The sequence below is a fragment of the Notamacropus eugenii genome, chromosome 3 (assembly GCF_028372415.1).
Source record: "Notamacropus eugenii isolate mMacEug1 chromosome 3, mMacEug1.pri_v2, whole genome shotgun sequence".
Lineage (NCBI taxonomy): Eukaryota > Metazoa > Chordata > Mammalia > Diprotodontia > Macropodidae > Notamacropus > Notamacropus eugenii.
The window spans coordinates 157,776,408-157,804,080 of NC_092874.1; the positions used below are offsets into that span (position 1 = coordinate 157,776,408).

At 36.1% G+C, this 27,673-nt stretch overlaps 1 protein-coding gene across 5 annotated transcripts in view; it reads left to right on the forward strand.

Moving 5' to 3' along the window:
• Nucleotides 1-27,673, forward strand: part of CD36 (CD36 molecule (CD36 blood group)) — a 122,860-nt gene that overhangs the window by 51,705 nt on the left and 43,482 nt on the right. The window contains exons 1-2 of one of the 5 annotated variants that reach the window (XM_072653202.1): nucleotides 20,863-20,995; nucleotides 24,464-24,548. The exons of 2 other annotated variants lie outside the window; for them this stretch is intronic. The gene's annotated coding sequence lies outside the window, so the exon portion shown is untranslated. Of the gene's footprint in view, nucleotides 1-20,671; nucleotides 20,996-24,463; nucleotides 24,549-27,673 lie in introns of those variants that run through there. 2 more of the 5 variants (XM_072653203.1, XM_072653201.1) reach the window with 2 other exon arrangements.

Below are 27,673 nucleotides of genomic sequence, written 5' to 3' on the forward strand. Positions count from 1 at the left end.
GGGAATTCAGAGACTTTCTAGTAGTCCAGAATTTTAATTCTACAGTTAAGGAAACTGAGGTCAAGAGTGATGAAGTTATCTACCAATAATAAATGTTAGCAGTAGGATTTCAATGGATGTTATCTTACTCTGAAGTCAGTGCTCTCCACCTTGTATAACACTTCTCTAAGACTAGAAAAGAAAGAAAGCAGGTCATATGGTGAGAGAAAAGAGAAGTCTCTTCCTCCCCTCCCCCCAACCCAAGAGTCATCCCAAATTGCTTCCTGCAATAGCACAAAGATTTAGAAGGTCTCTAGTCATAATGGCTGCAAAGCCTATGCAGGACTCATTGGAAGACAGAGATGAGAGTTTCACAGAATAAGATTGAAAGGATGGGATCTATATCCATGAATTGGATGACCAAGCTACATAATGTATCCTCAGAAATACAGTTTTCACTGGTGATATTCTGTTTATACAATGTATGGTAATCAAATCATTTAGTTTCTTTCATATATAGTGTATAGAGACAGCCTAAAGTTGTGGCATGATAATTAAGGGGGGAAAGGAAAGCTTTTAAATATATTACACTTAATTTGCACAGAACTAATTTGTCATAATTTAGTATATGTGTATACACACACACACACATACACACACACACATATATATATGTATATATATATATACATATACATATATCCACATATATATGTGTGTAGTTCCCCATCTCTGTGAAGTAGAGAGGAAAATACATTTTCTTACGTCTTACGTTTCTTCATCCTTTATCTCACAGCAAATATATTCCTCATAATTATCCAGTGTTCTGTTGGATTTTTTTATAGTTGGTCATGAATAAAATTTGCCCTATACAGTTTCAAACACAAAAATGAAGCCATGCCATTCACTTATAGCATCCTTTCTCATACTCACACATTCTTGTTCTCCATATTACCAGTGAGATAATGTGTGTATCAAAGAATCAAAGAACAAGAAATTCGGCCATTTTTTTTAAACTTGATGAAGGGATGCAACAAAAGGAAGACTTGGATATACAACTTGAGATCCTACAATAATAGAGACAACTGACAAGTGTCCAAATTTCCCCAAGAATATGTCATTTCAGTGTCCCCAACAAGTCAAATAGAAATATTATGACAATGTAGAAATAAACACACAGATAAAGGAGATGCAGCAAAGAGATAGGAAGCTGAATATACAGATCTAATTTTCAATTTTTCACTCAGGATAATAGGATTTAAAGTTAGAACCCTTTATGTTAGATTCACCTACCAGCAGTGGGGAACCTGCAGCCTCAAGGCCACATGTGACCCTCTAGGTCCTCAAGTGAAACCCTTTAACTGAATCCAAACTTCACAGCACAAATGTGTTGTGAAATTCTATGAAGTTTACATTCAGTCAAAAGGCCACATTTGAGAATCTAGAGGGTCACATGTGACCACAAGGCCGCTGGTTCCCCACCCCTGAGTCCTAGGTCAACTAATTTAAATACTATGATCTCAATTAATGGGTTGAGAGCACTATAAATGAATTTTGTTAGCCTAGATTGTTTTTATCAGATTGACGATTTAGCTATATGACCAAGCTGTACAGTGTATCCCCAGGAATACAGTTTTCACTGGTGATGTTTTGTAATACAATGTGTGGTAAGTAAAACCAATCAAACCTTTTAGCCTCTTTCACATGTGGTGTATAGAGACTCCCTGAAGTTGGGGCATAATAAATTGCTCCATTGTGGTAAGAAGGGGAAAAATTGGAAACTTTTTAATGGACTCTACTTAATTTGCACAGAAGTAATTTGTCATAATTTATTGTATGTATGAGTATGTATATATATACATATGTGTAATATATCCTTATTCTATGCACACACATATACATACACACATGCATCCTTGCATGCATATATGCAGTCTTCAATGCAAATGTAAATTGAAGGTAGGCTATATGATATAGTAATATAGACCGAGCCTTGAAGTCAGAAGGACTCTGGGTCAAGTCTCACTGATGACACACATTGGTTGCATGATCCTGGACTTCTCAGTTTTCTAGTTTAAGAAATTCTCCGAGACTGTATGCTGCAGAAAAGATGCCAGCCTGCAGTGGTAGGAGTTTCTTACCAGGAATTCCCTATGCCAATATAATTCTGAATAATATAGTTTTAAGTCAAAAGAACAGCAGACTGGGGGTAAGGTGACCTGGGCTACTCTAGTCCAAATGCTTTCATTAACTACTTGTGACACCTTAGCAAAATCATGTAAACTGTCTGAGCTACACTTTTCTCGCATATTATGTGAAGTGATTGGACAAACTGACCTATATGGTTGCCTAAAGCTTTTAACATGTCAGATTCTGATAGAATTGTGTGGCAAAAGTCAGAAATGTTTTGTAGTCTTTCTAGGAACTGGATGGTACAAAACTAACCATCTGCTCCTATTTGAACCATAAGAATTTTGACATGTCAAATTCCCATGCTCAAGTATATGAAGCACTTTGTATAGAAGAGGAAGATAAGCTCATTTTAATCATGATAAGACTTAAATTAATTTGGTCATTAGGTTGAAATTCTCTTGATATATTATATCCTTGATATATTATTAAGAAAGTAGAATCTCCAAACAGAATATTTAACCATAAAGTAAGTCAGATCTATGACCTTAATAAGTTGGATAAATTGAATAAAATCTTATGGTTGTTTCTAAGCCTGGACTTCTCTTGTTCTGTGACTTCATGAGTAAAAAATCTTTTAATAATAAATTTCATTGGTATCTTTTGCTTGTATTTTAGCTTCACTGGCTAATAATCCTTGGTTTCTCCTCAATCTAACTAGCTATTCCTTTAAAAAGATAAAGAGAACAAAAATCAGTTCAAGAAAACAAACAATTTTGACAACATACTCAGTATTCCAAACCCATAGTCTCCTACTTCTACAAATTGAAAAGGGAGATTAATTTCTTTGGTTTCATATTGATTTTATTGATATTTTTTTAGATCACAAAATGTTACATTTTTTCACCTTTTCCTCACTTGTATGTGTACATATACATACATATATGTATATAGATATATAAACATGTCTACATATACACACATACATATATACATGTGTATATATACATATACATATGTCCAAGGTTTATCTCTTTTTATTGTGCATGAGGGAGATTTATTCTATCTTTCTTTGTGGGCAATCAGAAATACAAAGAAATACAAACACTCCCTTGTCTCTTTTTCACCCTTGCTCATACTCTCACCATACACACTTTGCCACATAGCCAGATTTAAAGAAGGCAGATTAAAATTAGAATAAATGAAAAACTATTGGAGTTCCAAGATATAAATGGGAAGTAGAAGGTGAAAGTTGTGAAAGAAGGAGAATCTAACTGAACAATCACTCTGGACTCCTACTTAAAAGATGGACTTGATTGCTTCATAGAAAATAATGGTACATAAAAAATTGGGGGGTTTTCTTGGCAAGGGCACCTAAAATGAGCTGGGTATCAGCATTCATCCACTTGTTTTCCTTCATAGGAAATCTCTTCTGCCCCTTGTAGGACTCTTCCTCTCCCATTTTGTGATTATAAAGTATTCCCGGATGAGCCACAGAGAATGAGAAGGAAATCAAGTCCAGAGATTTCCTTGAGTCATGCCCAGAAAATGCTTTAGACCTTGGATTACAGTAAGGATCCTGTCGGAAGCCTTGTAATATGGAAAACACTGATATTCTTAGCTTATTCACAGTGAACAGGAAAGCTCTGTTTACAAGAAAAGCAATTTTACACATGTTCAACAAACATGCTCAGCCCACATATGTATCTTTACCCACAGACCTGAGGTTTTGCAGGGTAAGAAGAAAGGTTATGGATCCTAGCACTACCAAGATCAGAAATTGAGGACCAGAAGGTTATCCCAGAGACCAAATAATCAGTTTTAAAAGAAGGTTATTCCAAAATTCTTAAGATCACATTGGTGTGTAAGTCATTGATAAACCTGCCTGCTTGGATTGGGGCTGAGGAAGGATTAGAAGGGATATGGTTTGCAAATTCAATTGACCTCACGCTATACCTGTTGCTCACTATTTATATAACCCCAGAACAGGGTGTAGCAATGTGATTGCATGACTTTGCTACTAGGGCTATAACAACTGACATAAAAGTTGTGAGTATGATGGGACTTGAAGACAGTATGAAAGGAATTTGAGCTGAGACCAAGATCAGAACTTCTGATGGTATTTGGTGGTGGCAACATTAAAACTGTGAAAAAGGTGAGCTGACCTCCTTCATCCTCACTTTCCTCCCACCACTCCCTCTACCCCATCCCAATAATATATATTTAAGAGAATTTGAGGAAGAGTTTAATCAGGGAATTCTAAAGGGGAGTTGATTATACTAGAGACTTTTCAGATATAATATTCTAGAGATCATTTATTTACTTCTTTTGAAACTGCGGTGGTGGTAGAGACTTGCATCTATTCTAGGTAAGGTTTGCCGTTGTTAAACCTTGTAATGAAGACTATATTTGATTACAATGCTTAAGTGCTTTTGAAAGATACTTTAATAGATCACTTCCCCCATGATGTTCTAAACACAAAAGAGTTTTCCCAACTATACTAAAATATCTACTGACTAAATGGGAATTAACAAAATGGCAAGGAGCATATTGTATTTTGAACTTAAATGCTGGTATTTCCCAAGGGCAAAATCTTGAGAATTCTTTACAGATCTTGGCCTGTGTGGGCACAAGTCTTTCAATGAAAGCAATCTTCATTCTGAAAAGCATCAATTGTACCATGCTTGTATTTCCAAATCTGTTTTAAGTTGCCAAAAAAACCCCAAAACTATCAGGTTTTAACAGATATTTTTGTTATTCAGAATAAACCTACAGAAAATGTGGATTTTTCAAATGTGAGTCAATTTTTTCTATTTCCTTTGCTATTTCTATATGCTATATTTCCATCAATTCCATAGCTTCATAGGTAAGGAGATTTGAACCAAATGGTCTCTGAGATTCCTTAAAGTTTTAAACCTCTGATTTTCTGGTGTAACTCTTTTGTATTTTGGTTCCAAGCTTATAATATGTCCCATCTGTTGTTGTTATTCAGTCATATCTGACTCTTCATGACCCCATTTTGGAGTTTTCTTGGCAAGGACACTGGAGTAGTTTGCCATGTCCTTCTCCAGCTTGTTTTACAGGTGAGGAACTGAGGCTAATAGGGTCAAGTGACTTACCCAGGGTCACACAGCTAGTACTTGTCTGAGGCTCAATTTGAACTTATGAAAATGAGTTTTTTTGATTCTGAGCCCCATTCTCTATCTACTGTATTCCCTAGTAGTTGTCTGCAATTTGGATCATGTCAGAAGACGATTCTGCTATTCCCAAAGCTTGCTCATCCTAATTAGTGGATTTGCAATTAATGAGAAGTATAGAATAAGGGAGTTGCCCTGGACGATGACTCACAAAATGTGAGTTCTAGTCTAAGAACTCAAATCAGTTCCTATCTGATCTTGAGCAAATTAACTTTACAGACATCATTTTATTTATTTGTAAAATGACAAGAAGATGATCTTAAGATTCCTCTGGGCAAGATTTTCAGTGGGAGCGCTTCTATCCCAGAAATTTCAAAGTGCTACAAAGTCTTTTTTGATTGTCTCAACTTAAGAAAGTGGTGGAGAATAATGAAGATCAAACTCACAGTATCTTCTGGGTACTTTCTTTGCCTTAGAGATTTGATTATTTACCATTTAACAACCCATCTTTGCTTCTGAGTCTAAAATTCAGTGCTTAAACAGACGTATGTCTAACTTTGATTTCTGAATAGAGAACAAATTGATAATTTTCTCATTTGCAGTGGCTCAGTGTATAAAGTGCCAGACTTGGAGTCAGGAAAACTCATCTTCCTGAGTTCAAATTTGACCTCAGACACTTACTAGCCTTGTGACTCCCTGCAAGTCACAACACTTTTGCCTCAGTTTCTTTATCTGTAAAATGAGCTGGAGAAGAAAATAACAAACCATTCTATTGTCTTTGCCATGAAAATCACCAGAAGGGGTCACCAAGGGTTGGACACAACTGAAAAAATATGTTCTGAGAATGTCATAGTTAACTGGAACATTAGTGGTCATGTAATCCAACTTAAATCTGAACAAGATTTCTCTACAACATATTCAACCAGTGGTCATTCAATTTCTGCTTGAAAATTTCCAGTGAACAAGCAAAATCGTAAGTATTTGATAGCATTAAGGGTATTTTACATGATGCAGTACAATAGATACACTGCACCTTTGTACTAAATTCCACACTTGAACTGCCACTTAGTGCCTGTGTAACTTTAAGTTACTTTGACGGGCCTCAGTTGACTTATCTACAAAGTGAGGAGATTGGACTACAAAATATATAAGCTTCCTTCTACTTCTAGATCTATGATCCTATCATTCATTTAATCTTCAAATAATCCAATGAGGTAGGTAGCTACTAACATTATCCACATTTTACAGATAAGGTTATTGACACTCAGGCTAATTGAGTTGCCTATTATCACACAGGTAATAACTATCTGAGACAGGATTTGAATTCAGGTCTTCTTAAATGAAAATTTGGCACCCTATCCAATGCACAATACTGCAGTGTAACAAAACCCAGTAGGATTTTTTCCCCTTTACCTCAAGTTTTGAGTTTGCTTTTTTAATACTTTCTTTTTTTTCCTCTTTCTTTCTTTTTATTTTGAGGGAATTGGGGTTAAGTGACCTACCCAGAGTCACACGATTAGTATATCTGAGACTGGATTTGAACCCAGGTCTCTTTGCTGTTTCTTCTTGCCATTACTTCTGATTCTGCTTTCTGAAACCAATCAGAATAACCTCCTCTAAATGATGTTCATTCAAATATTCAGAGGTAGCCCTTATGTCTTCTTTAAAAAAAAAAATCTCTGGACTAGTTTATTTCAAGCAGCTTTGAAGGCGCATTCTGTAAAATAGATATCCCTTGAAATTATAAAAACCAGGGGGTCTTTTAGGGGATTCTAAAGGCCTAGCAGTGGCTTGAGAACTTTATGGTGACCTTGAAAAAAGGCAATTTCAAAAAAGTTTTTGGCACGCATGTGATCCAATATACATAAATAGATAATAGATTAAATTATATATAGGTGACATATAGATAGATAATTTTTGAACATCATAGGAACCAAACAGGTTGCTATGCAAGTTAATATGTACAAGTAAAACAACTTCCCCAAGTTTTTCTTCTCTTCCCCTTTCTCCCCAAAAGGCAAAAATTTCTTTATAAAACCAGAGATTTTTATGCTTTTAGAGATGATTTATTGATGTTTTCAGGTTTTTATTATACAGTGTATCCTAGCAATCATTGATACTATTATTTATTTATTAAATGAATCATACGGTTATGAAGATTTCCATGGTACTAGATTCATTTGATTAAGCTTGCTTAGAAACATGCTAAGAAACTGCAATAGGGGTCACCCAGTGTAAAACCCAAGCAAGTAAACAAAAAGCTGATGGTACATTTCTGTCAGTTTAAATGTTCAGTATCCAACCACACCGAGGTACTTTGTAAAGTTAGGATACCCTTAACTGCTCTCATTGCCCTACCATTTAAAGTGGATATCCTTATAAAAATCATTTATGGTTGTGACATATTGTGTATTCTGCTTTTTATTTTGGCCTTCATGTCCAATTTATTGTGTTTTCCATACTACGTCATTTTTTTCTACAAGGAAACTTCCTTCAAATTATGTACAGTAGAAAAATAAATACAGACCCTGTGGTCTAAAAATTTTGAAAAAAGAGTTCTGTGATGAGATTTGCTTTATATCCATCCAACAGTTACTACAAAATGATATTTCTGAAGTATGTGTGTGTGTGTGTGTGTGTGTGTGTGTGTGTGTGTGTACATGTGGAGAGAGAGAGAGACAGAAAGAGAAAGAGAGAGGCTGGCCTCTCGCTCTCTGTACATATGTTTGTATGTGTATGTATGTACCTCATTCTACTGTCAAAGGGTGTGTGCTAGTTAACAAGTCCTTTGTGGAAAACCCTGGGGATTTTCTTGCTTCAACTTTTCTTTTTCTCTAGTTATATTGTGAAATTCAGTGCTCTTTCTTCTCTTCTATTACTTTCCATCTGCCCCATGCCAATTATATCAGGTGAGTTTGTAAGAATGCTTCAGTATAGTCAGGAGCCAAATTCAAACATTGACCAAAGACACCATCAGCAGATTAGAAGGAAGGAATCATTTAGAGCCTCAGATAATGGCGTTGGAGGGAGGAGAAAGATGTGAAGGTATTTTATTAATTGTATTTCTTTAGAACCTATTATGTTCAAGGCACTGTGTTGATTTCTAGGCATTTATTTTCCTTTTGAACTGAAGCAATGCTTTCATTGGCATGGGGAACTTCCCCCTCTCAGTGTTGCATTTCACTTCAACTCGTGATCTTCTACAATTTCCAGGAAGCACTAAGAGGGTAAAACATTTGTTCAGTCCCTTACTAGTATGTGCAACAGGCAGGATTTGAACTCAGGTTCTCCTGACTACAAGAAGTACTTTTTGTGTACAAGACATGCAAAGACAAAAATGAAATAGTCTTTTTCCCTAAGAAGTTTAGGCTTGGGAAAGGAGCCAAGATGGCAGAGTAGAAAGATACACAGACACTTAGCTCTTACCCCACAGCCCATAAAATACCTGTAAAGAAGAACTCCCAACAAATTCTAGAGCAGCAGAAGCCACAGAACAAAGGAGTGGAGGAGATTTCTGTTCCAGAGAGCCCTGAAAAACTGACAGGAAAGGTCTGTTGTGCACCAGATGTGGAGCAGAGCCCAGCCCTGCCTTGGTCGTGTGGCACCAAGAGGAGCAGATCTGAGCAGGCTTCAGGGACAGAATCTCCAGCAGCAGTGCAGATCCCTCAACTCACAGGAGCCAAAGGTCAGTGAGAGGGTCTTTTCGGTTGCCCAAGAAGGGAGCAGGGTGTCCCCATGACTCAGACCCCCTCAGGAGGCAGCAGTGGAGGTAGCAGTGGACAAGGGCTCCCAAAACAGGCAGGAGCTCAGATCCATTGTTGAAGGTCTCCTGGTAAACCCCCGAGGGAACTGAACCCTGTGTGGTGGCCCTGCCCCCACCTGACAGTAGATCTTAATCTCACACTGAATAGCAGCCCTGCCCCACCAAAAGCCCCAGGAGGCTTGGAAGAAGCTCTTTTGAATCTCAGCCTTCAAGTGCTGGTTGGGCAGAACTGGAGGCAAGGTGGGTATGGAGAGGAAACTCAGAAGTCAAGAAAAAGCTGGGAAAATGCCCAAAAGAGGGGGAAAAAAATAAGACCATAGAAGGTTACTTTCTTGGGGAACAGGTGTCTCCCTCCATTCTTTCAGATGAGGAAGAACAAGGCATACTGTCAGAGGAAGTCAAGGCCTCTGCCTCCAAAGGGAACTTAAAATGGGCTCAGGCAATAGAAGACCTTAAAAAACAAGTTAGCAGCTTACTAAAGGAGAACCAAAAAAAATGCTGAGGAAAACTGCCCTGATGTTATAGAATCAGAGGGCAAAATGGATATTGAAAGAATTCATCGATCACCTCCAGAAAGAAACCCAAACAGAGAAACTCCTAGGAATATTGTGGCCAAATTTCAGAGTTCCCAGATCAAGGAGAAAATACTGCAAGCATCTAGAAAGAGACAATTTAAGTACTGTGGAAATGCAATCAGGATAACATAACACAGGATCTGGCAGCTTCACCATTAAGTGATCGAAGGGATTGGAATGGGATATTTCAGAAGTCAAAGGAACTAGGATTGAAACCAAGAATCACCTACCCAGCAAATCTGAATATAATACTTCAAGGGAAAAAATGGTCATTCAGTTATATAGACGACTTTCAAGATTTCATGTTGAGGAAAAGACCAGATCTGTATTTAAAAATTTGACGTCCCAAGACTAGAATCAAGAAAAGCATGAAAAGGTAAACAGAACTGAAAAATCATAAAAGACTCTCTAAAACTGAACTGCTTACATTACTACATGGAAAGAAAGTATTTTTAACTCTTGAATCTTTTCTCAGTATCTGGGTAGTTGGAGAGATTGTACCTACACACACACACACACACACACACACACACATAGATAGAGAGTACAAGGTGTGTTATATCAGAAGAGATGATATCCACACACACATACACACACACACACACACATACAAAATAAAATTAAATTAAATTAAAATTAAGAGGTGAAGGAGGAAAATTCTGGGAAGAGAAAGGGAGTAATGGAATGGGGCAGGCTATAACTCATAAAAGAGATAAGCAAAATCTTATTCAATGGAGGAGATAAGGGAGAAGGGGGGGAAATTAAGCTACTCTCCCCATGTGTGGCGGGAGGAGGGAATAATATGCTCACTAAATTTGATATGAAAATTTATATACATCACAGGAAAGTAGGAGAGGAGGCGACAAGTGGAGTGAAGGGAATGTTAGAAGGGAGGGCAAATAGGAGAAGGAGGTCACTAGAAATAAACACTTTCAAGAAGGGACAAGGTCAACTGTAGGGGGGAAAATAAGGGGGGATAGGGGAGGTCAGAGGGCAATATAATTAGTATTACACAACATGATTATTATGGAAGTCTTTTGCAAAACAACACATATTTAGTATGTATTGATTTGCTTGCCTTCTCAGTGGGGCTGGGGAGGGAGGGGGGGAGGGAGAGAAGTTGGAATTCAAAGTATTAGAATGTTGAGAATTTTTATTGCATATAATAGGGAAATAAGAACTACAGGGATAGGGGTATGGAAATTCATCTTGCCCTGCAAGAAAAGAGAGAAGATGGGGCTAGGAAAGGGGTGGGGTGCAATGGAGGGGAGGGTACATTGAGGGAAGGAGTAATCAGAATGCAAGGTATTAGGAAGCAGGGGGAGGGGAGTGATGGGGAGAAAAATTGGACATGTTACAAAGTGAGGTAAAAGCAATTAGTATTAAAACACTTGACTAAATTAATTACTGAGAATAAATCAATGACATCTTTAGTTTGGAGAAAAGAATTTCATTCTAAATTTCCAAGAGGAGGGTAACCTTGGGTAAAATTTGGCATTGATGGAAAAGTCAAGGTTTTAATGGTAAATTCGATTTTATGATTGCCATTTAACCAGGAACTAGAACATGTATAGAAAGACATGTAAGCCACTTAAGACTTGCCTCAAAAGATGTTCCTTAGCCAAAGTGAAACTATAATCATATTTGAAACCTGGTTATTGGAACTTGCCATTTTTAGACACTATAGGACTATTAAGTGAACTATTATGTTCTTCTGAGTCTAACTCCAGGTATGGATAGCAAGAAAGGTAATCTGAGCCTCCAATACATGATGCCAGTAAGCTGATGAGATGCTGGTAAGAATTGCATAGGTGATCTCAAGGGAAGGGTGAGAGAGTGGCTGTTCAGCATGGGCTGAGGTGGGATTCTCCTGACTCAATTTCCCCACTGACACCTGCCAGACTTTAAACCTGACTGAATGCAAGTGGATAATCTAATCCTGCCTGGAACTGACATGAAGTTAGGGAGATATTGTATCCCTGCAATGTCCTTACTATTGGTGGCAATTTCCTATAGTCCAAAGGTTTGTAAGCTTTATACCAGATCTATTCAATTATAGATTATGGGTAAGGGAACATCCGAGGTTGTCTAAAATTAAACTATTAGGCATAGAACTTTAGACCAATAACATTGAGTTAGGGTCCTTTAATTCTTAGTAATACTGTGGAGAGAATTAGGTCAAGAGCTCGTGAAGTTAGCAACGTAAATATTTTCTGTGTCTCAGCTGGTTAATGTTAAAAAAAAAAAAAAAAAAGAAGTTTAGACTCTATCCATGATGAGGGAAGATATAACATATAAGTTGAGAAGTGATCAGAAAAAATGTTTTAAGAATATTAGAGAAGGGAAGAAATGCCATTGGCTTCAAGAAACCAGGAAAGATTTCCAAAAAGACTATTCTGTATACAACTCATCCAGGGCAGGCACTCACATGGAGATTAAGAGAAGGCATACAATGACACTTTCAAGGTCTCTCTTAAGAATTTTGGAATTGATTGTGTGACATAAGAGACACTGGCACAGCACCACTCAGCATGGTGTACCCTCATCAAAGAAAGCACTGACCTCTATGAGCAGAATTTAAATAACTCAAAAGAAAGGGTGCACAAATTTAGAGGATCTACCCCAAATGTTCTCATGGACCATTTGTTCTCAGCCTGTAGTAGAGCAATTCCAGTATATATTGGTCTGATCAGCCATAGCTGGATTCACTGTAACTTGACTCTAATATAGCAATGCCATTTTGGTTCTCTCTGACAACAAAGGACAACAACCAACCAGGGAAGAGCTAGACATGATGGCTTTCACATGTGGAATCTCTGTGACTGGGACACTTAGGCTGGCAGAACTCTTAATCTGGGGTTCTGTGCTACAGAAGACTAAATTGATGGGCTGTCCAAATGTTAAGCATTAATGCAATATGCCTAATGGAAAACTATAGAGGTGTATGAAGTTTTCTAAAAAAGGATGAATTTTCTTGTCAGAAACTTATCAAGTCAAAAAGCTACCATGCTGATCAAAGAGGGACTAAGCCTGTGAGTAACCTTTATACTTCAAGCCTAGGTAGGAATATCCAGCCCATAAAAAGGAGTGAGGGAAGAGAGAGGTAGAAAAGAGAGTGTGGAGGGAAAGTTAAGAAACATTTTAAAGGAAAAGGATGAGAAGGGAGTTCATTCTAAGTGTTAGGGTTTACAGAAGGGGAGTCAATCGAGACAAATATATAGAACACAAGGGAAAGCTAGTGTCTACTGTAGTAGGAATGTAGACTGTGTAGTCATGTGAAAATAGCCTGGGAAAAAAATAACCATTTTGATTCCCATGGATTACAGAACAGGAGGTTGCAGAGATTAAACAGGGGCAGTACCAATAGAGATAAGCTTGGAAAAGTCAGTTTAGGTCTCAAAGGTCTAATTGCATAACAGATGTGACTATGTCTAAAGTGATATTCTTTCATGAGACTGAAACAGACAACCCAAGAGTCTATTGTAATAATCACCATAAAGACACATATTGAAGGGATAGCTAATTTCTTCCCTCTCCACAATAAACCCTGAAGGTAGTGGGAAAGAAGAAATGAAGTCACAGAAAAGAAGCAAAAACTGGTATTTTCTTCTACCTTACCTTCCTTCCACAATGTTGTCCTCTTTAAACATCCCATAATTCTGTAATTTTTGAAAATGAAGCTATAAACAGGTGTATCATATAAATAATGAATTTTTAAAATTTTACTCAAACTGAGAGCTGAAGGGGTAGTTATCCAGTTAGCCTTTTTTTTAAATGAAGAAACAAACCCAGAGAAGTTAAGTGATGTTCAATGTCACACAAGTAATAGCAGAGTCAAGATATAAACCCAGGTACTCTGTCTCTAAACCCACACTGGTCTTGGCCTTGCAGTTTATTGATGGAGGTCTCCGGATGCTCGGGCTAAAACTTCCCCACCATTATGCCACACTGATTAAACTTGAGATTACCAATATAAAAAATCACAAATCCCCAAATTTCCATCTTGAAAATTCACACAGAACAGGAAATCTTATCCAATATTCTTTCAAAATCCTTAAACACAACCCAACTTTGTACAAGATTAAAGATGGTAAATGATTTTAAAACTAATCTAATACCAAGGGTTTTTAACCTTTTTTTTATGTCATGGATGCCTTTGGTAATCTCATGAAGTCAATAAGGGCCTTCTTATAATAATATCTATATATGCATGAAAGAAACAAAAATGAAAGAATCATAAAGGAAATTAATTAAATTGAAAAGCAAAAATTAAAATATATTTTTTAAAAAGTTTGAACCCAAGATTAATAACCTGTGATAATCCTCCCGACTTATACTTTATTGTTTATTAAATTTTTAGAGGCACACACTCTATAGCTTGACTTTATCCTACAAAAGAATCACTTAAACTTAAGGGACCAAATTAGTTAGCAAATACTACAATATTGGAAGCTCTTTTATATTGCCATGCTTAAGATAACAAGACTCGTTTTCCTTGGATTTCTTTATAATATCATACTTTTTTTTTTTGTTTAAGTCTATGCCCAGAGAAGTTTCAAATCTGTTGTCAATTCTTCCCAAAACATATATGTATATATATATATATTTTTATTGTTGGCAATGGGCATTGGCTGACTGAATGCTTTTATGTCCCTCCTGTTTCCCCATGGAATCCTCTGAGCAGGATAACCCCTTTATCTGTGAGTTTGCCATTCTCTCACTAATAAGTTCCTATCCACAGAACGTTACATTTTCCTTGTCACTATTAACATTGCTTATTATCTCCTTACATTTTGAGTCACTTCCTTTACCATTTGCTCTTTACAATTCTTCATTATCATAGAGTCTTACAAATTGCTTTAAAAAGTAGTTAAGTCTGCCAAAGATTGAAGGCATGGACGTTTACAAATTAATCTACCTATGCCCACAGAATAACACAAATTTTGAAGATTCCCATCTGCTTGAGCATTCTCTTCTATTTTTGCTAGAAATTCCACTATAATCATCTATAATTTCTTAATCTATTTGACTTTCGTTCAATCAATATATGTTCTTTATGGTCTTATCTCTTGTTTAATATGTTCTTGCATATTAACCTCTTCTTTCAATTTTCCATCTTACTCTAAATTTCACCAAACTTAGCAAGCATTTTCTCATACTATCTTTTTTTATAGTCTAATACTGTTTTTAGTTTTAACAACTTATTAATCTTTTATTAATCCAGATAATAAGAATCAAAACTTTGATCCCTTTTTCCTTCAGTTTGGTAAAATGAATGTTGATATGTTATGGATTCTCAATTTTCCAATTGATTTTTGCAAACCATTTAAATATAAAATCCATTTAAACAAATAGACCACGCAGCTCTATATTAGTAGCTAAAACAGTAAATGAAATTGAAGGTGGGTTTTCTTTCTGCGTCTTCTTCAGTTTACACACACTCAGTTTTTTAATTATAGAATGCCCTATTCATACCTCTCTCATCCTTTGTGATATCATCTATTTAAAAAAAAATCCATTCCTTTTGTTAATAAACTTAATTCATGTGCTATTATTTTTATTCAATTCTTACCCTTGTATTTCTACAAACTTTTGAAAATGAGAGAATTGACTTGAACATCACAATTGCATCTCATTTAATGTGTTAGACATGTTCCTGAAAGTCTCTTTGCAGCTTACATCTTTTTAATTGGAATCAAATTATTAATATATTTAGAACTATTTTAAACCACATGTTCCCTTTTTTTTAAAATTATTTTTGAGAGTGAATACTGAACCCTGTAACTAGGATTTTCCATATAATATGTTTTTGCCAACATTTTCAGGGTTCCTGCTAGGTCCTGCCCAAATAAACCAACACAGGATATAGACAAACAGGTAAATTGCAATTTATCCACACAAGAGTGTGACACACACCATCATTAGATGATGGACATGTATACCTCACAATTCTGTAGATGACATATATGAATATGCATCATACATGCATGTTTGTATAATGTTTGTGTGTATGTGTACACATGGGTGCGTGTGTGTGTATATGTACGCGTGTATATAACTAATTTCTAAGGAAGATAATATTTTTCTTTAGTCTGTATTCTTTCCTTCTGAGCAATCAGAACCCAGAGGCAGTAACAAAACAGATGTGCTTCTTACAAATAAGTTTTGGGTAAGATCAAGGAAAAAAATAGGCAGGAAAAGTAAAACAAGAAAGGTTAAATGCTTACATTTTTAGAAAGAAAAGAATATATCCTTTAGCACAGATATTTACTCCATACCAAAGAAAAACAGTACCTTCTTTATCAGAAAGTTAATTAGCATTTGTAAAACCCCTGATACATACTTATTAGACAGGAAAAAGATAAAGGGATTGTGTGTCTGGAACTCTGGAGATACTATGAATTTTATAATTGGAAAGTTTTCAGAGGGAAAGTATCCACATCAAAGAGCCATCAAAGGGAAAAAAATAGAAAATATAGGATAAAATGGAGGCAGTTATGTTCTCCCCAAAGTCCACTTTGAACAATGTTTTACTGAAAGGGCAGTCCAAAAGTATTTTGTCATACTATATGAGTCATTGCCAGATAGTGGAAGAGTAAATATACTTCTTCTTTTTCATAAATTTTCTTGAAGTTACCAAGAAATGCATAAACAAGAAAATTTGTAAACACTTAATTTTTTTTGCTTTTTTTATTGTGTGTTTTTGGTTCTTATTCATGGTTTATAACAATGCAACATTGGGATGCAGGCAAGGGTGAGCTAGAGCCATTTCCAAACATTTGCATCTCAGAAACTGGCAAATGCTTCAAACCAGATTTTGATTTATTGTTTTGTTAATTATATAGTCTTAGGAATGTGATTGAGGAAATGGCCTAGTGTTCTTATGTCCTCTCATGCCCTTTAAATATATAGACGGAGACAGAGTCAGAAAGAAATAGAGCAGACAAGCCAATGCAACTTTTTCTGTGTTACTCAACTCTTTATATTGTCCTGTTTCAGGTTGCAAGTCTCAAACATCTGAGCTGCTTTCTCTGGAGAGCATTACTAACTATCATATATGAGATAAGCTGCTTAACTGGCTCTAATCTTTTGATTTTCTTTTCAATGACAATAATTTAAATTGGATTTAATAGTTTCATGTCATTTTGATCTTGGATTGGAAATCACACCCATAGAAGCTTCTATGAATGACCTGGAGGTACCTGATGGTATCTCTTCTATCTTTTGTTGTTGTTAACTACTTCAGCAATGACTCAGGTTCTCTAAGTAGAATGCAACACAGATTTTCTTATTACTGCTGCTATAAATTTTGTGGGCTAATCCATAATCTAGGACAGCTAAATGATTCAATAGATAGAGCTTGGAATTTAACAATAGGAAGATTCATCTTCCTGAATTCAAAATATGTCCTCAGACACTTACTAGCTATGTGACCCTGGACAAGTCACTTAACTCTGTTTATTTCAGTTTCCTCATCTGGAAAATGAGAGCTAGAGGAGGAAATGGTGAACCACTTCAGTATCTTTGCCAAGAAAATCCCAAATGGGATCATGAAGAATCAGACACAACTAAAATGACTGAACTACAACAATCCATAATCTGCACCAGACTTACTTCAAAAGAATGCTCAGGGTGCCAATCTACAAAAGACACTCCACTGAATAGGTTTAGTGAATTTAGCACTTGGATAATGTAAACTATTAAAAGAGACTTTCCTGAAACCTAAGAAGTGAAGAAAGGCTTGATGATTCTATGATCGAGACAATTAAAATTACTTTTTTAATTATTAAGTGATAATTAAAAATGAGAGATTTGGAGTAAGTAAAAATGTATGAACTCACTTCCATATTTTCTTTTCCTCAGAGGATGTTAAAGTAGTTTACAGAATGTTCAGCTTGACTTTTCCTCTTTCTGTGGGCAGGAAATGATTGTTGTTTCTGGTGCTGAGGTGTAGGTCCAGGACCAGGAGAGAGATAGAGGTGCTGATCTTACTTTATGATCTTAGTTAACATGTGCAGGAGAGAAAGAGGGAGAGAGGAAACTAGAGAGAGACTCTCCTTAAGTATAATGTAGAGAGAGTTATCAACAGATGAAGTTTACAGATTGTCTTTCGGATAATATCAAGTGGTGGACATGTAGAGTAATGCTCTCAGCCTTGGCTATAATCCTAAATATTTAGGGCTACACATTGGCAGTTTCTTGGATGTGACCTTGTAGCAGCAAGAAAAGAGGGATTTGTTTGTTTTCTTTTTGGAGTTTTTTCCCAGGCTCAAGCGAAATTGTGAGCATCTGAGGGTTCAGTCTCTTTTGAACCCTGATGGTTCACAGTTGCACTGAGTCATGTGGGTTTCGTGCCTACTGACTCAGAGACAATCTGGAGACATTTCTTCATTTTATACATCTACTGGGAGATTGGTATTTTACTTTGGGAGTTAGTTTATGAGAAGATCTTGTGAGTACCTGGTTGAGACTCTGAGGGACCCTATGTTCAGACGCTACCTCCTCCTCTCCCAACCCCCTCCCCTCCCAACTGCTCAGATGTAAAGGCTCTCTCAATCCAGGGATGTATGTAAAATGTATGGCCATATTGCTTTGATTCAGGCAGTAGGACCCTGTCTGTTGGTTTATGATATACATCTATTGTTTATATCAGACAGTTTGTAAGCTCTGTCTGTTGATTTTGATTTCTCTGTATTTTCTCTGTTTGTGGAAAAGATAGGACGTTTGGTAGCTTTTGGAAATGTCTGGAAGCATCTGGTTGAACTAATTAAAGTGACTGTTGACTCTTCAAAAGTTGCCTTTCCTTTTATAAATGCAGATCTAAGAATCTTTGACAGTAGGCTCCCCTGTGTATGTCGGGGTGCTGACTGATACAGAACTGAATGGATGCATCTTTTTCACTACTCTAAACCCCTCTGACATGGATCTTTCCCTTCTCACCTCCAGGAGGATGAGTCTCCATACATTTCAATGATCCCTGAATCAGAGAACCATGCTTAATGAATGCTTAACCTCCAGAATTAATACCTGAGAGATTGGGAAATTCAGAATGTACCTAAATGTTACAGATTTAGAATTATAGTTTGGCATGGATATTTTGTTTGTTAATTTACCAGTACACTTTTGCCTATTTTTTTAAATCAGAATTTAATTGCTCTAGGGAAGTTCATAGTCTTAAAAGAATCTTATAATGATTTTTTTGTATAATAATATTCATCTCCCTCCCCACCTCATCCCCAATCTCCATGTATCTGTTTGGTGTAAGGGATAAGGCCTGGTCCTGTAATTTCATTGGAATATGAAATTCCCCTGACGAGATGAGATCTGGGAAGGAAACAAACATTTACACAGCAAGTACAGGCACTGGGCTAAGCACTTTACTATTAACTCATTTGTCATCACAGTCCCACAAAGCAAGTGCTATTATTATCCCTATTTTACAGATGAGAAAAATGAGGAACACAGAGGTTTACGTGACTTGCCTAGGGTAAATGTCAGAGGCCAGATTTGAACTTAGGGCTTTTGGGTTACAGTGGCTCAGCGGATAGAGTGCCAGACCTAGAGTCAAGACCTGAGTTCAAATCTGGCTGTGTGATCCTGGGCAAGTCACTTCACCCTGTTTATCTCAGTTTACTCATCCGTAAAATGGACTGAGGAAGGAAATGACAAACTCCTCCAGTATATTTGCCAAGAAAACCCCAAAAAGGGTCATGAAGGGTTGGACATGCAGAAAACTAAACTAAACAAACAACATTTCCTGACTCCAGGTCCAGCTCAATCCTCTGTGTCACCTAGCTGCCTCAACTTTGTCACTTTTTTTCCCCGTTTAAGTGACTTGCTTAGGCTCACATAGCCAGTATGTTTAGCAAATGGGAATTGAACCTAGGTCTCTTTACTTTATTCAAAGCAAAGTACAATTGTGCACACATCTCTGTTGAACTCTTCTGTTCTGTTAATTTTTTACTTTTTCCACTACCTTGGCATTGGAGCATTTCCAGACTTTTAGGAATAAACTGTAAGAAAATGGAGCAGTTGTAAAATACTACATGCTTCTATTTTTAAGACAAAAAAAGAACCCTGAATTTGGGTAGACCCCAAAATACCTTTTATATATGTTCAATATGTCTTAGATTATATATATTTTAAAAACCAAGTGTGCTGTTTGCTTTTGGGCACTCTTTCTTAGAACAATGACTCCTCTCTCTGCACGAGAATTTAAAATGCACTAGGGAGACCTTGATGTATCTAAATGTCAAGGTAAGAAGAAACTAAAAGTACGATACCGCCTAGATTTAACATAGTCTAACGAACTGCAATTCTGCAGTTGCCTTAATTCATGGTTAGGGGTTAGGAGGGTTTTTATATGACTGACCTTTCTGTGAAATGATTATTTTATTTCTCTTAGAGCTCTTCTAGAGAAATCCTATGAGTTTCTTTTATTTAAAATCCCTACCTTCGAACGCCTCTATTTTTGTTTTTGGGCAACATAAACTCACATAAGCAATTTTCCTTTGAAAATTGCCAGTCAATATAATAATTGTATAATACTTAAAATGTCTTTATTTTAATTATTTTGCTTTAATATCACTTGATGGTAGTAAATAAATGAATCAGCCTAGAATTTGGTACTTTCTGTACGTGGGACTACAACAAAATCCAGATAATAATATCTTGGCTTAAGTATTCAAAGGACATTTTTGCAGATTACATCATACCTTTTAGCTTCTATGAAACAAACAGACACTTGATAAATACATAAGGACTTCCAGTTAGAACAATAGATCATTTCCTTTTTTCTAGGTCTGTATTTCATCCTTGCTGATTGATATTCTTTTCAGCTATAAAAAAAAAAACAGCTGTTTTGACCAAATCAATTTGGATTTCTGAAATTATAATACATTTTAATGAATGACAAATATACCAATTCAACAACAGACTTCTCATCATCCTCATGACACAACTTTTGAAGACTAAAATTATATGTAAGGAAGTGAGTTGGTAACTGGTTGTTTCACACCCCCAGCTTCTGCATTTAAATTTATAACTGTACAAGACAGCATATTATTGGCAGCTCAGCAACTAAGTTCCCTTTTGTCTGCCTGGCCCCTGACTTACTTGGATAGGAGTTTTACCAAAAGGAAAAAAAAAATGCTGTTCTTAGTATTTATCATGAGATATAGGTAATAGGTCTTTGTCAGACCATAACAGTACAAGTCCCCTTTTTTTTTTTTCTGGCAACAAACTACACACTGGGATCTGACGTCTTCTTGAATATTTAAACTCTCTCACAGTCTTTAGTGGATGTTTTCTCAGTGTGAGGATTTAACTACAGATGCTACTTGACCCTAATGAGCACTGTGTGAACAAATCCTGGAATAATCAATTGAAATTTCATTTTCAGCTTTTCAAAGGTAAGTCTTAGGTTACTATATGTAAATCTGTTAAGTAAAGGGTTTTCCCATCTTCCACCAGACAGTGGGACATAAAGTGTCCCTGTAAATGCTATAAAATAAATGTGTGCAATTTTTAACTATTATTCTTTTCTTCTAAATCTCTAAAGTGGAAAGAAACGTTGTTCATTTTTTTTGCAGTGTCCAGTATTTACTCCTAGTTTTCTGAAGAAAAGGAACTACTTTGCAATGCACTGCAAATATTTTCACAGGATATATTAAGAAATGTAACACTTTTTTTGGTCAACAGACAACCATATTCCATCTTTCTATGACTTAAAATTCTTCATTGTGGAAATAGAGTTGCAAATACTTGATCTTAAAGTCAGATACTAATATTGTATTCTAAGTAATACATTTTAGGAAATACATTCTGTAAGTCATACAATAGAAATGTTTTAATACAAATGCTTCAACTTTAGAAGAATGGAATTTAAGTTCTGACTTTGTAACCTACATCTTATATGACGTTGGGAAAATTAGTTTACTTCCCTGAGTCTTGGTCTCTTCCTTCATAAAAGGAGATTTGACTAAGTGAGTCCTAATATCTTTCAGTGTTAAATCGATGATCCTATGTGTTACACTTGAATATATTTTTGTTCATATTTTCAACTTTCATCAACATATCAACTATCATCTGATATGTCTATTGTTTAGTTTTATGTGTTACTTGTTTACTCATATTGAGGGCAACATATCAACCTGTACCATGCGATTATTTAATGCTTGACATCAGCAATAGATTATTAATCTATTTGAGTTGTATAACTCTAGGAGTGGACTCTGGTGAGATAACTAAAGCAATATGTGCTTGAATAAGTCTTTTCATAGTTAAGTATTAATAAATGGATAGAAGTGCTACTGATTTATAATCCTAGTAACAATATGTTATAAAGAATTGATAAAAATTTAACTTATTGTGTGACTATATACACCAAGCTAACAAAAAAAAATCAGATGTTTCTCTTGAATCCTATACTTTCCTTCCTACTCTTCAATGAGACTTTAAAAAAAAAAAAGAATGTTGAGTTTGAACAAAGGTGATGCTACTTCAGAAGAAAGATTTAGGAAACTAATAATTCAGCCCAGTCACTGTCTTCACACTAGAGCTGTTATAAAGTGGATTCAAGAATGGAGAGTTTCAGATATATTGGCAGATACATAAATTGAGCTAAATTAGTTATTCTGTGTGGTTTTGGCACCCTATTAAATCAATAGAGCTAAATTTTTAACCAAGTGGATATATAGATTCTGGCTTTAATTTAAAAAAAATTTCAAATTCCAAGGTAAAGGTTGAAAATAGTGGTTATGTAAGCTATGCAATGGAGTAGTGAAAATGACCATGGGAAATTCATGCATCTTTATTCAGTTTGCTAGATCACTTGATTATGATATAGACCCTCTCCCCCTCCCCCCATAGCACTGTATAACAAGTTAGTGTAGTGAGTGAGGTAGCCATTGTACACTCACAGTTGTGTTTGGACAAAATGTACAATCATTAATATTTGTCTAACAAACTGAAGTTAACAGCCTTATTGGTGTATGCATTATTTTCTTAATCTTATTCGAACACTTGTTCTAAATTCTTGCCTTAGAGTCTTCTATTACAATATTCTTTAGTATTCTGATCAATTTTTTGGAAAATTTACCCTTTCCTCCACCATACCACATAGGGATGTTAATATGAATAATCTGACAAAGCCCTTGTACATTCATGGGTTATTAGTCATTGCACTGAATTTTGCTTTGCTTTGCTTTCCACAAATATTTCACACTTCATGGCAAATAGATGTATGGGCTCATTTATTTTTTTTCTTTAACCAAAATGGAACACCCATAATGATCTATTAGGATCATTCTGCAACAAGGCCTGCTATCATTCTGGAAATATGACCCATGCCATATTATGGAATAGACTACATGAATACATAAAATATCTATGGTCCATGCACAGTGTGTGTTCGTCCTTCATTTCTGAAGAAGACCATGCCATCAGAGAAATAATGATATGTCTTGCACTTGACTTTGTTTTTTGAGTGAGGGAGGGCTGTACAGGTCACCAGCCTCACTTCACCTCTAAAGTCATCTAAATCCGGTGATCAGATATTCATCAGGATGACTGGAGATGACCCAAATGAGGCATTTGGGGTTAGGTGACTTGCCCAAGGTCACACAGCTAGTGAGTGTCAAGTGCCTGAGATGAGATTTGAACTCAGGTCCTCCTGACTTCTGCACTGGTGCTCTATCCACTGTACCACCTAGCTGTTTCATGCATAGTAGTTCTAAAATGGAACAGACCTCAAACCTAGGGACCAGGTGTAGCACCAATTAGCCTACAATGTAACACTATCTCCATCAAAGAACAGGCAGAACCAGCAACAGAGTTTTGGCAAGGATCTTCCAGTTTAACCAAAGGTGTAGAGGGAAGACTGCATTCTCACATGGTGTAGAAGTGACCTGTACCTTAGGTTTGGAATCACTTTCTCCTACTCTTAGACTAAGTGTTAGAAATCCCTTTTGATGATCTCATCTTGTGACTAGAGCTAGTATTAGAATACAGATCTCCTGATTCCTAACTTGCCTCTTTTCACATCAAATTTTGTTGCCTTTCAAGAAGTAAAGTCCACATATATAGACTATATTAATTTGCACACATAGAGGTTTGGTGCTAATGAACAGAAGAAAAGGAATTTATGTCAAACTTTTTAGTAAATTATTTTCAAAATATTGAATTCAAAACATTGTTTGACTCAACTCAACCTGTTTTTTGTTTTCAAAATAAGCTGTTAGTTGAATGAGTAGAACTTTAAAAATTGAGTTGTATGTGTCAAAAAGTCTTGAAGTATATGAAGCAAGCAAGGTTGGGAAGAAATTTGAAAGATAAGATGCATGAGTAGATCACAGGATACAATAGTTTATTGTACTTTTGCAGGGAACAAAAAACATGAATGTGGGTAGATAAAGATCCGAGTCCCATATCATCTCTTCAGTAAGGAGACATAATTGAGAATCTGTCATTCATTTGTGGTAGTAGTCTTTTGGAAGACTGGAACTGATTTTGTTGTTCAGCCTTCACATTCTATATCTCAGGAAACCCCACTGCTGGGTCATGCCTCTTCTGGGTGGGGTTTCCCAAGTCACATAGCATCTATCCACATATGACAATAATTACAGGTTGTCTAGAAAACCATATGCTGTGATCTTCTGGCATATAGGAGGAGTTTCTTAGAGTACAGCCTACAACAGGATTTGCCACTAAGTCAACATCTCACTGGCTAACAGATTGCCAACTTCATAGTCAAATGTTCTATCCTAAAAAAGAATCTGTGGATTAAAGAGCCAGCAGGATTCTTCTGTTGCTACTGTTTGTATGTGTTTTTCCCCAAGAAGTGCCTGAGGGATCAGAAAGGAATTTTCTTTGTTTTTAAGTGGAAAAGGAGAAGACTATAGAATCATAAAGTTTGAGGACTGAGGAAAAAAAAGTTATCTGATCTGCCTTCTGAGGTCATTGAAGGTATGTAATTCAAGGAGAGTTTTAACAATGCATTTTATTTTTCTCCTCTTGTTTTTTATTCCTTAGCTCTTTCTATCTTTCTCATTTTCCGTTTTTTTTGTATTCTCTTTTCCTCTAAAATTAAAAGCATTAAAGCCTGTTTTTAATTATGTATTCTATTCCAGATATTGCTGTTGCTCAGCATTTTATTTCAAAATAGAAATAGTGAAGAATGAAAACTATATCTTAAGTCAACATTTTTGAGAATGAGAGAATGTTTGTCTCTCTTATTTCATGAATCCAAAGAATGCCAAATGTACAAGGCATTCATCTTGCATTTCAAGAATAACTGCATATAAAATGGCAAATTATAAGGTTCTTTGACAGTTGAAGGAGGAGGGGAATTGCCAACTAGCATGTGGTATGGCAAGATGACTTTTCTCCTATACTCAACTCCAAGTCTCACATAATTTGTACTTATGGACTCTCCTTTGCCTCAGGTCCTCTTGAGTAAAAAAAAAAAAAAAAAATGATGATCATGATGATAATAATGGTAAAATTTTCTCAGAGGGAAGTGCTATAGAAGTACAAAGCATAATTATAATAATACTCCTTTGGACATCAAAGAATTTAAAATAATAGATCAACCTAAGTAATAGCAATACTTATCCCTTTTTATGCTAAAAAAAAAAAAAAGATGTTCCTTTAAGGTCAGAAAAAAATTGTTTTTATAGTTGGAGAATGGAATACCTCTTAGAAAATTCAACATAATAGATGGAATTGTATTCAACCAACTAATGACTTCCTGTAATATCAACATTAACAATATAACAATATTAGACTAATATTTCAGATGAACTGCAACTCTAGGTCAGTTATGGACATACTTCAGTAAGAAGGCAGAAAGGATAATAAGGATGTAGCTGGAAATCAGAGGGTTTGCTAATAAAGCTGATTGCCTTGAAACAGAGAATTAAGGAAGTTATGTGGGTTGTCCTTAGTATACCTAGTCTGCTCCCACCACTATGCATTGACCTTATGCCCGGGACATTGTGGGTCACAGAAAGAATCACTTTGAGAGTGTAGCTTAAGGTATATATAAAAAGCCAACCAAGAGCTGACACAGCTCCCAACATTTCTTTGGTAGATCCTTATAAATTACTTACATGCAAGACTTTCCACACACAGTCAATTGACCATTGAGTGCTTGACATGTGAAGTCCACTGAGGCATTTTAAAAAAAGTAAGTGTTTAATGTTTTTCCTTCCACCTTCTCCAATAATCCCACACTGTCAATTCAAGGGGAAAATCAAAATCATAGTATAGTCTTTTTTTCCCTCTCCTTTATGACAGCTCTACTATTTTTTCAACCATTTGTGAAAATATTAGTAGTAGTAGTAATAGTAGTAGAAGTGGTGTTGGTAGTGGTAATGGTTGTCAGTCGTGGTCATAGTAGTAGTAAGTAGCGGTGATGGCGGTAGTGTTAATGCCAGTCATACTAATTGAAGGACAGCTAGATGTTGCAGTGGATAGAACATCAGTGCAGGAGTCAGGAAGACCTGAGTTCAAATCTCACCTCAGACACTTGACACTCACCAGCTGTGTGACCTTGGGCAAGTCACTTAACCCCAATTGCCTCATCCTGAGTCATCTCCAGTCATCCTGATGAATATCTGGTCACTGCAATCAGATGACTCTGGAGGAGAAATGAGGCTGGTGACCTGCACAGCCCTCCCTCACTCAAAACAAAGTCAAGTGCAAGTCATGTCATTATTTCTCTGATGGCATGGTCTTCAGCAACGAAGGACAAACACACACTGTAAAAACAGTGATGGTGTCTTGGAGGTGTTCTGGAACAGTGGCAAAAAGCGCTGACTCTGAAGTCAGAAGACTGCTTTAAATGCCACTTCTGATACTACTTGTGGCACCTTGGACAAATAATAATAACAATAGCCACTAATTACATAGAACTTACTAGGTAACAAGCATTGTGCTAAGAGTTTTAGAAATACTGTCATATTTTTATCCTCACAATAAGTCTTGAATGTAGGTGCTATTATTATCCCCATTTTACAGTTGAGGAAACTGAGGCATACAGAGATTAAATGACTTGTCCAAGGTTACACAGCTGCTATGTGTCTGAGACTGGATTTCAACTCAGTTCTTCCTGATTTCAGGCCCAGCTTGCTATCCATTGCAACACCTAGCTGTCTCTGCAAGTCAGATTATATTCATGGAGTTTGGTTTCCTGATTTGCAAAAGGAGGAATTCAGACTCTGAAGTCTCTTCTAGTTCTAGACTTGTAATTCTAAGTGACTCCAAAACACTTTCCAAAGTGAGTAACAGCTGTAACAGAAGACTTTTGTGGCATACATCTATAGCTTTAATGTTAAGCCAAATGGTTAGGAAAACCACTGAGCAAATTTCAGGGTGGTAGTTCTAGTGCCTTATGCTGGTCAAAACTCTCTTTATTTCCTGTCATCTAACACTCACAATTTTTTCTTTCTTTAAGGGAAATACGGAAGTTACCAGAGTCAGACTAGGGTGAAGGCTATAAAAGAATAATATTTATTAAAAACATTTAAAGAATACTACTCATTTCAAGAGCACTGATCTTAAGTAGCATTGGCTCAGCTAATTAACTTCCCTAGAAAATGTGTTGCCTCCCGTTACTTAAAAAATAATTAAATCCTGAGAAGCTTCTAGATTCTCTCTGAAGAATGCATAATAAGAGTGCCAAATTTTATAGAGGATGGTTTCCAGCGCTTATAGCCAACACCCAGAATGACTAGAATTATTTTATTTGGAAATTTTTAGTACAATCTTCCCAGGGGAGGCATTATGTCCCATGGATAGAAAGAATGACAGTGAGAGTCTTCTTGAATATATAACAGAATTACCAGGCAATGGAAACAGAGCTTAAAGAGGTGACTGTATTATTCTTCAAGATCATATCAAAAGACACCCATCTAAATATGATTAATTGATAAAGGGGTATTATAGATGAGTTTTAGGTATTTTTTCTCTTCAAAAGATAGGAGATTTTTTTTTTAAATGCCAGATTTAATTTACCACAGTCTAGAGTACAAAAAGTTTTAGTTAGGACTTGGGATAGCAAATGAAAGAGTGAGGAAGTCTTTAATTCA